Below are 10,976 nucleotides of genomic sequence, written 5' to 3' on the forward strand. Positions count from 1 at the left end.
ATCGCTCATAGACATTGTCATTGTAAGAAATATTAATCACCGCTATTATCGCCGAACTAAACTGCTGTTGTTTCGCGGTATAATATCTGTTGAGTGGGTGGTATCTACAAAGATGGGCTTGCGGAACCTCTACTAACACGATTATTGAATAAGACAAAAGCCGATATCATAAATACTCACGTGTCTTAGAAAAATATTTATATCCGTTACGGCAAATACTTTTATCTAACTAACATAAAATGGTTACTAGATTATTTAAACCGTTTTTTTATATTTAGATAAATGAAACAATAGGTCATTACTCTAGTTAACATCATTACGAATCCTTATGATATCAAATAATTAATATTATAGTTACTATACTGTACTTTATATATTTATACATGTATAACATATAACAAGATAAGATTATTTGAATGATATTTAAAATTAAGAATAACAAAAAGATGTGCAGTGTTCCTTAAGATGTATGTACCGAATACCCGTAACTTAGTTCGATTTTGAAAACATTATATTTATTTATTATATTATGTTCCTAACCAAAATAAAATAATTCTAATTAATTTATACTACAAATTTCATTATTAATTTTTGTTTCAATTTATAAGACAACACAATATTTAGAAAAAAGATTTATCTAGTTTTTTATTATTTTATTGGGAATGACTTTGAGTTCTTTTTTCATTCATAAAAGAGGAAACCGAATACAAACGTTCCTGTTGGTTAGTCGCGCGACTACAGCGCCACGCTTTTTATCGATATCCGAATTGACCGATCGATAATTTACGCGCTCTCATAAAAAAAAACTGTAATCTGTGTTCTCTGTGTTCCATCATCATATATATAAGTGTGGACGGCACTCCCTGTTTCCTTCAGCAACTGGTAACCAATGGAAGATGAATAAATAGGAGAACCGAAGTCACGTACTGGGCCCAATCTACGTAAGCTAGTTGATGTTATTGAAGGTAGGTGCTTATATTATTATTAAATATCATGACGAATAATTACCGACGGATTCCTAAGCTAGTTTATTTTTTTACTTACGTTTTGTAATGATTTTTATATAGTACATCAAACATCTCGAACGCCATTTGAAAACAAACAGTAAATATTGATTTCGAGACTTAGCTCTAGAAGCCGATCTATCTGGAGGGTTATCGAGTACTTTTCTACCCTCGCCTCACTCCAAAATCGAATATGTTTCATGAAATTGCTAAATTTTACTCCTTACTTAAGAATTTAATCATACGATAAGATAAAATGGCCCGAGTGTAAACTATCATTAAGATTTAGCGAAACAGATATTTAGCAAGAGTTCTTTACCATATTGTCATTTCGAGAGAAGAGTTAACAGAAGGAAGATTAACTTAAGCGAATAGGTAGTAATAATAGAATAGGGAATAATAGTTTTTATATATTATTACAATAATCAATATTCTTAATTAATTTTTATCAATTAATTTTTTTCAATGATGATTTTTTTTCACGATACATTTATTATTTACGTTTTTATATATTACTATCACGATATTACGATACAACATAATATGTACATTCGTTCTTTCATTAAACAACTCAAAAATAGAAAAAAAAACCTTAAAAATTAAAAAAAACTTGACTGGCCAGTATAAATGTATTTATAGCTAATGTCCTTCGGGATGATGTAAGGGTTCTAATGATATTCCAGACATCTAAATCTGTTCAGGCATTTAAAAGAGACCATAGTTATATAGGCACATGAAAACTAATAAAAAGTTAAGCTAAATAGTTCGATTTTAGCTTGAACCTTCTTTTATTGAATAAAATTCCTAATTGTTACACTGTATCAAAATACATATATTTCATGCTTATTTATTTTATTGCTCATGTAGAAATTATCTACCTGCTAATTTTGTTTTTAAAAACAATTTGGTACTTCTTAATGTTTTCTATGTTTTTTGTAGAACATTCCGAATCAGGTTAGTGCTTGACGATTCAAAATTGCTCGTAAAAGTATTTGAATAAAAAATATTTTGATTTGATATCTGTCCGCTTCCGTTCCAGTGCTCGCTAGATAGAAGTTTAAAATATAATAAAAACCATTGTAACCGGTCGGGGGATTAAAAACTGTCCGTAACAGGGAGACGTCCGTTACAGTGAAGTGTTCGTGACGAGAAGTTCAGCGTCCTTTTTTGCAGTCGTGGACGTTGATAATTCAAATAATCTTTAATTAATTAAACAATCTGCTAAAAATATATCAAGTCATTAAAAAGTACTAAGTTGTCTATGGTTTGATCCCACTATCTTTGATTAGTTGTGACAGTACGCCACAAGGCTACGTGTGTAGGGTCTACGTCGGATGTCTAGTGGTAGGAGTAGTCGTCGTGAGTGAGCCAGTGTAATTACAGGCACAAGGGACATAAAATCTTAGTTCCCAAGGTTGGTGGCGCATTGGTGATGTAAGCGATGGTTGACATTTCTTACAATGCCAATGTCTAAGGGCGTTTGGTGACCACTTACCATCAGGTGCCACATATGCTCGTCCGCCTTCCTATTCTATAAAAAAAAGAACTTTAATTGTAGATAAGCGAATTCTTTAATTTTAATAATATTAGCATATTATGTTCGAAATCGATAAATACGTATACACTAAAATATTGTTAAAATAACAAAGGATATCATTTAGGAGTGAGTGAACTCACCGAGTTCGTGAAGAGAATAAATCATTTAGGCCTTACTAAATAAACACAACGGGACCGGCCTACATAGCGAAAAATGCAATAGATCTGCGCCCTTGACGCGCCCGCGGCGAACCGCACACTTGGAGCACTTTCAAGATTCTTATCTTTCGCTAGTCTCATTTCATCACACAAAGCGTTCTCGACATCTATTTATAAAAGACTAGGCGGACCACGCGAAAAGGTGCGAAGATTAAAGATGGTATCAGTTCCAAGTGCGTTTTACACATCATACGGGCGACACTTCAAACATCCGCGCCCGTCTGAATTAATGCCGCGTATTGTACGCCATTCTTTCTTAAGATGCGGGCTTTGATAATAATTTCTAAGCTTCGCTATGCGGGCTACATTTATAGAGAATTTTCTTCTGGGGTCGTGGATACATAAAAGTGCTCAATACGTATATATTACAAGTAGGTATATGTTGTAAAGAACATCTTCAGAGCACGTAATGTCTCTATGAGACACAACCTATTATATTCAGAGTGTTGTTGACATTATGCGTTGGATTAAAGTAAACGTTAAAATACAGTTTGAGAATATATTGTGACAAAAATAATCACTTCTTATCTACGTATCAGATAGGTAGCTCACGACTTATAACGGATAAATTTACCAAAAAAAGGAGAGAGGCATTGCGACAAGCAATTCAGACTTTACCCCTTCTGTTATGGTTACAAGTAAAATTTAACGATTGATTATGATAAAACATACAAATAAATTAATGTATTAATATTTTAATAATTTCAACGTTTAAGTCATTCAAATGATGTCATGTAATTTTTATGATGTTACATTTTTAGGATAGAAATAAAAATTAGCTAGTTTTAACCGACTTCAGAAAGAAAAGGGTTATCAGTTTGGGCTCATTACTTTCACCGTCTCGGTATTGAAAATTAATATTATTTTCAGGTTTTTAGTTTAATGGTACTCGTGGGCAAATGTTTTATACATTCGGTCGGTTTTTATTTTTAACTATAATTAGTTTTATTATTAATTTACTCGTGACGCGTTATCCCTTGAAGACATTTCGCTTTAAACTACAATGTCACCCGTAGACAACAGTTCACAGTGGTATCAGAGTACTCGGTGTTTCTCCTGAGGCGAAGTCCTTTGTTTTCTAAACCTCCGGAGCTTCTTTAATACTTTGTAATGGCGAGACGAATTCTGTGTGCCTTGTTGTCTGGCGATGAGTGACTTGAGACGAGTTTCCCTATGTTACTAAATCCCACTTTGTGGATCGCTTGTCCTTGTTATTTTTATACTTTGTCTTAAGCTCACTATTTCTACCTGATCGTTTAAGTGTTTTTGTAAATATTATAATTTACACTTAATGTTAATGCTCATATATATTCATTTTTAATATATGAGAACCACTTAAATTAAAGGACTTATAATTAATCGTAGGTACGAGTATTTATGAAACAACAAACAGAGCTTGAACTTGAACTGTATTTGCTCATCAAACGATCTCAATTCACTATCTGCGTTTCTTCAGGAGCTGTCGAACATATCGGTATGATATTTTCTAACGTTTCATAACAATAGGGATTACAATTCAGAATAATTATTTCGATCAAACTCGAAACTCACCGCAGAATACGATCGTGAAATGTCAGAGAATGATACGCGACATTGATTATAATATTTAAAGGATGTACATACACATCGAAACAGCGTATCACCGTAACTCAGTTTTCAATATTTCATGAGTGATATAATGTGTTCTTATATAATGGCACAGCTGATCGATGTTTATCAATACACTGAAGTGGTATTTAATTCGGTAATATCCTGAAATGAGTGGCCGTGTGTGAGATACAAATCAAAGAGTATTAATTTTTATTTTTATTAGAAAGATATTTTGTATCTAAAAATGATTCAGGACTCACATTGTGGAGACACCTTTCTAGCGGAGCCCCCGGGGTTAGCACCTTTTGCACTCCCCTAAATCCAGCCCTGGTTTTGACAGGGTTATTGTAGAAAGTTTCTATAATGAGCTACATCCTCATACTCGGCTTTATAATCCTAAAAGCCTAAATCTCTCAATATAAGTAGTATGTCTTCAGAAAACGAATCCACGCGGTTCAATTTTAGTAGTCTATCTTGGTCAACAAATAATTAAAAAAGATTGGAAATAGAAAAAAATATAATAATTTATATTTAAAATACAAAAAAAAAAAACAAAATGATTGGTTCAAAAAAAAATTATTTTTATTTAAATATTTTACACATATTGCAAAATTGTCGGAAGTCTGAGAAAGCTATTTTACCATTAACATAATCAAAGTGAAGCATTATTAAGCGATTGATGTTTGACTTTAATCCGTACGTTCCGTGCTATGACATATTAAAGGAGGCCTATTTATATGCATGTTATTTTAAATATCTTGTAACATCCTTAAAATATTGACCTAAATATAATTATCTATTAGCTTCATTACTAATAACTAAGTAACTAGAGGGCCGATTACGATAAAAAAAAAATGTTTTAAACTAAGTAGTTTCTAAATTAATATACTTATCTAAGCTTAAATATATAAAATAAATTTAAAGTGAATCATTTTTCTTTATTTCCTTCCAATATTCCATTTACAATTCGAGTGACTAGCGTGGATCGTTCTTTTTATTATTTAGTATGTACTGGTTTAAATCACTGCACAATAGCGTGTTGGGTTATAAAAGTTTTATAAAAAGACTACGCAGGCCTTTGTGAACGCATTGAGGCGTGCCTATTAATCCTCTACGCTGAAAATATTACGCTACGGGCGTCATGAAGGTGTAAATAATGCATAATCATTTCCACAATCCATATATGTAAATAATAACACACTATTACTCTAACAGATATTTTTTTAATTAAATTCTCTGATAAGTTAATGTATGTGTTTTTTTTAAAGTATATATCAATGAATCCGTATAAATACGAAGTTATTTTTTTTGTTTGATTTTAATCAAATTAAACAGTTATTTTTATTTGTAATGATGATTATTTTTGCGTTGGGTTATATATAGCTTCAGGGTATCATCTCAATTTAATTTGTATTGTGTAATTTTTCTTTCTAAGAATTTATTAATAGCGCAAATTCAGGTAAAGTTATCCAATTAGTTAAGCTTTATTATATAGAAAATACACATAGATAATAAATCAAAATATCAAGGTTCTCAGCGTTCAAATTAATAATAAAATGTTAGTAATTTAAGTTTTATTTGTTATGTTTTTAGTTTGTATGTACGCTAAACTCGGACACTAATTGTCTGATTTAAAATCAGAATTCTGTTGGCTTACTAAAGTACGTTACTGTGATAGATAATAAGGGACTATATAGCTTCACGCTATTACATATAGGCAGGAGCAGTAATCATAAACTCATTTTAACTTTAATTTATATTAAACTTATGTGTCGGCATTTTTATTACCAGGCAGCATCACATTCTACGTTATAGGATTAAGAACGTGTGTGTAGAGTCTAGATGACTACTTCATTGACTCGGAGTGTATGCCAGTTGACTTCTTTGAAGGGGTATTCGTGGTATTCTGGATTCCTCTGGTCTGGATAGTATTTAGTCAGTCTTACCATAATCCGGTCATCTCTATTATGGATGGATCAATAACTGGAAACTGTACGAAACGGGCATATTGTGTATCGTATAATGCAAATTTAACGCGGTTGAAAGCGCGACGCCCCGCTAGTTAGACGGCACAGAGTATAAAAAGTGCGAAGCTTTCAACGACTTACGTCGAAAAAATCTAATACTACACTAGTACTATAATATTATAATAACAATATTAAAAAGTTATGAAAGAGTTTCGTCATGAATACTGTGTCATTGACTATTTTATTATTTACAATTCTGTATAAAGTAACAACGTATGTGCTGCAAATAAAACACTACACAAAATAAATGAACAGTATATTTGTTTAATTGAATGTCACGGGCCGAACCCTTATTTTTATGTAATGGTGGCCAATGCTTCGTCAAACTTGGGAACTAAGATTGTTATATCTATTGTGACTGAAGTTACACTAACTCACCCCCCTTCAGACGGGAACACAATAATACTAAGTATTGCTATTTTGCGGTAGAGTATATCATGAATGGGTGGTACCTAGTCAGACGGGCTTGCTAAAGTTATTTTATTGCTAAATAAATAGTTATTTATATTTATAACCTATTAAGTATTATAATGTATAAAGTTTTTTAACCGTTTAAATATTCTTCATTTCAAGGAGATAGAACACATATATTAAACAAGTATTAATATGTATAATAATTTAACACTTATATACTATAATGTAATATACTTTAGCTGTATGGCGTAGCTGTCACGACGAGATCATATGGTACATATGTACATATGTGGGCGGTAAAATGCCTGTGGGTGACATTTATGCCTATAGTTTATAACAAAAGAGTTAGATTTACAGGGATTATGTTGTTGGATTTTACAAAGGGCCGCCATCGTTTCGTTTAGGGAGTGACAACATGGATGTAGAAAGCTTTATACCGTTGTTATTGTTATGATTAATTCCATTAAAAGTTAGACGGTTAGATATTTAAAATGTACACAAAATATTTTTCAAATATAAATGCTTTACATTAAAGTTTCAGCCGCTGCGATGGCGGCATTACGGCTATGTATTTTTGTTGTTCATATTTCGTTATCTGAAGCGTCCAATCGTGGCGAATTGGCCTATTGTTTGTAGTCATTGAATGTCGATTTTCATCGAGTATTGGTTTCATAGGGGGTTTTTCCTGAAACCAATGGTTCGAAACTGAGTTACAGTTTACATTTTTAAAAGTTTAACATAAATATATATTTTACACTTGGACTAGTAGCGTTTAATAATGATCGCTTCACTTTTAATATCGGCGAACCGAAGAGATAAAACTTATATAATAGCATTTGATATTTTTATCTAGAGATGGCTAAAGTTAGCATTTTGCCCTCTGGGCTTCTGGCTACTTATTGGAAATTTCTTAGAGATTGCGACTCACAATCCGAAAATTTTAGAACCAGTGGCAATTTATTACGCCTCGGCATCGGTATGATCATCTTAAATATTTTTTATACAATCGAATCAGATAAAAAAATATCATATAATCAGCAGCATTATCTTTCCCTTATTCTATATATTTAGGGTCGGAGAAGTCAATAACCAGCATGGATGGAAGACTGATTTTTTCAAACAAATTGGAATGTTTTTAATGAATGGCGCGGAGTTACGCGCCTTTATTTCAAGTATTTTGATGTACGCACAAGACCATAAAATATAAACTTTGTAAACTATAACCTAAGATTAAATTCATGGTATTTTAAACGCGAAACAATAAATAAGATGGAATGGCAGCGATTGAAATTCATTCTCCTTATTATAGGTATTGAGTGAGTCGCATTTCCATAAATTCATTTGCAAATAACGTGGACTGAGGATCCTCGTCAAAAATTCAACGTTTGAATAATTCAACAGTCGGTTTAAGATAATTCTCAAATTGGAGGTTTGGAGGAACGGTTACGAAACGAGTGTAATGAAGTAAAGTTTTTAGTGCGTAACGAGTCCTACGCGACGCCTTCCGGAATGTTCTACACATCTTGCGATGACGCTATTCCTTTTTTTGTTCCTTTAAAGAAGTGTAATGTTAAGTATTAAGATAAGAATGAAATGAAATGTTATTTATTTCTTAATAAATAAGATAAAACCGTTTTGCAAAGTACCCATTCTTTTGTGAGAGACTGGTATCCATCCAGATTAGCATCTGTAAAAGTTAAACTAGTGGGCTCCCATTCGCACGGACCGATGCATGTATGTATTTAGTCATAAGGTACTATTGAGTAGTAAATTAAAATGTACGAATTTTATACATCATATCACATCATGAAGAAATATTAAATAAAAAAACAACATAATAGGCATTGTAAACATAAAATCGGTATGTCTATGTGCGTGTATGTTTGTTGTTAGTAGTAAAGTGAAATTAGCTTAGCCATTTTTGCGTTTGTAGCAGTGAAGGGTCAGCAGATAAATAAAGCAACAAATATTTTTTTATTTCTACAAGTTGGCAACTTCAGATGATCCGTAGTTATCCTCATCCTAGCTTTCATGCTATTAATGATAATTTTACGATAACATTCTGATATAGTATCTAAAGCTTTGTCTCGTATCTTGAGATTTCTTTTCCTCTTCAATAGCATGTAGACAAACATTTCTCCATTACTCTGTAGTTATGGTATTATATATGTTTCTCAGCTTCTTATAGCTTTGATACTCATTGTGACACTTTTTTGCGACCTAAGTTTTCATTATCTCCCATATATTTTTTATAGAATTAAATTTCGAGTTATAAACTCCAATAACAATCTCAACAACAACAAGGATTTAATTAGAAAGAAAAAAAATAACAAAATGGCATTCCATTGCTAACGTTACTTAGGCGAGAATTCGAGGCACGTGGTAGCTAGTGCAAACTGGTTTATTTCGGTTTTCGTCAATGTGTGTATTACACTACTACAAATGCAAAAACTCTCCAAACTGATTCATCTGTAATAGTATAACTTATTTGTGTCTAAATTATTGTTTCCTTCTTGGGTATTCTATAAAATCTCTTTAAGGCTAAAATATGCCATTTTTAGCTGTCTTATGTTTATATATTTTTGATACGTATAACAGAGTGTTAAATAAATAAATGTATAAAGAAATACATATAAAGTAACTTTCATTTACGTTTCCTAATCAGTTTGTGTTGAAGCGTAAATTAAGGCAAAGGAATCGAATCGGGGAAAAGATAAAAATGCAATCGATTAAAAAAAGCTAATAGAATTTAGATAAAATTGTAAAATTTAAATTGTTATAGAAATGAAGAAGTAGATATTTCAACGTCGCCGCTCAAAGAAGCGAGCGCAAAAAAATTCAAGTCGAGTTAGTCTTGTTTTCTAGAAGTACAAAAAAATCTTATACTGAATTACGTCAAGAGCTTAAACAGTCTTCGTTAGCTTCTTGAGTTCCTTAGAATGCTTTTGAGCTCAGTTTTAATTATTTGATAATTAACACTATTTTTAGTTTATTTTAAGTTGACTTGATTAAGCAATAGTTATCTTAATATATGTAATTGTTAAAAGTAGTATATTTAACATAATGTATTTAAGTAAATTTAGGAATAACTTTATATTCAAAACTGGTGTTAGTGGATACCATATTTATCGTCCTGATTCGGCTTAGCAAAAGATGCGCTTAGAAAATACAATTAATCGATACTGCTTGACTTGTATTCTCCTCAATATAACCTACCGTAGCTTTATATTTAATTTTATTTTGTTAATTATTGACGATTAAGCCGAGATGGTGCAGTGGACTTTAAACGAGGATTGCGTTTTGAAATAAAAATTATAATAAAATCTGCCCTTAACATTACATTAAGAAAATATTAAAATTAATTTGAAAGAACTTGAATAAATGTTCCAATATACGTATTATTATGTATTAGCGCTGAGTGGTATCGCGTAGAGACGTTGGAATGCCTTATTTTAAATAAATTATAATACTTAAATTTTGCGAACTGAAGGCGAGTCGTTTGTTAATAAGGAAATGTTTACTTTTATAAACAAGTCTGAAAAGGATGGGCAGGACGGAAGGATAGTATGTTTTTATTATTTAACACATACAATATATATGTGTGTGTGTGTGTTGTCTCTATTTCTACCTGCTCTTTTTGCCAACACGAGTGACCGGGGACTGGTTTGTTTTACCGATGTGAATCATTATATCAATGTGAATTAAGATTTAAAAAAAAATGAAGATTCGTACCAGCCTTTTATTTAATCTATGTGATATAAGCAAAAAAATAAATATATTATATTTTGTACATATACTTTATACAATATTGGCGACTTTATCGCTACATACCAATTTATTCCAGGCAACCAACGGTGTAAGGAATAACTCATAGGATATGAGGTAGGATATATTGTATATGTATACATATATTTATTATTGATAATGCATTGCATTGTCACTAGAACTAATAGAATGTGTGTAGAATTTTGATGCACACATACTTCACCCGTAAAGTGAAAAAAACTTTGCAAAAACAAATGACTTTTTACGCGAACACAAAATGCAAACCATAATGGGTTTCGTTGACCATTAAAACGAAATTGCGGTATCAGGGAAGTTGGATAGAAGTGTAACAAAAGTACTTTTACTAACAAGCGTTTTGCTACGACTCCAAGAATCCGTACTTTATAACTTTTTACAGCTC

Source organism: Nymphalis io, chromosome 5 (genome assembly GCF_905147045.1).
Source record: "Nymphalis io chromosome 5, ilAglIoxx1.1, whole genome shotgun sequence".
In the NCBI taxonomy this organism is placed as follows: domain Eukaryota; kingdom Metazoa; phylum Arthropoda; class Insecta; order Lepidoptera; family Nymphalidae; genus Nymphalis; species Nymphalis io.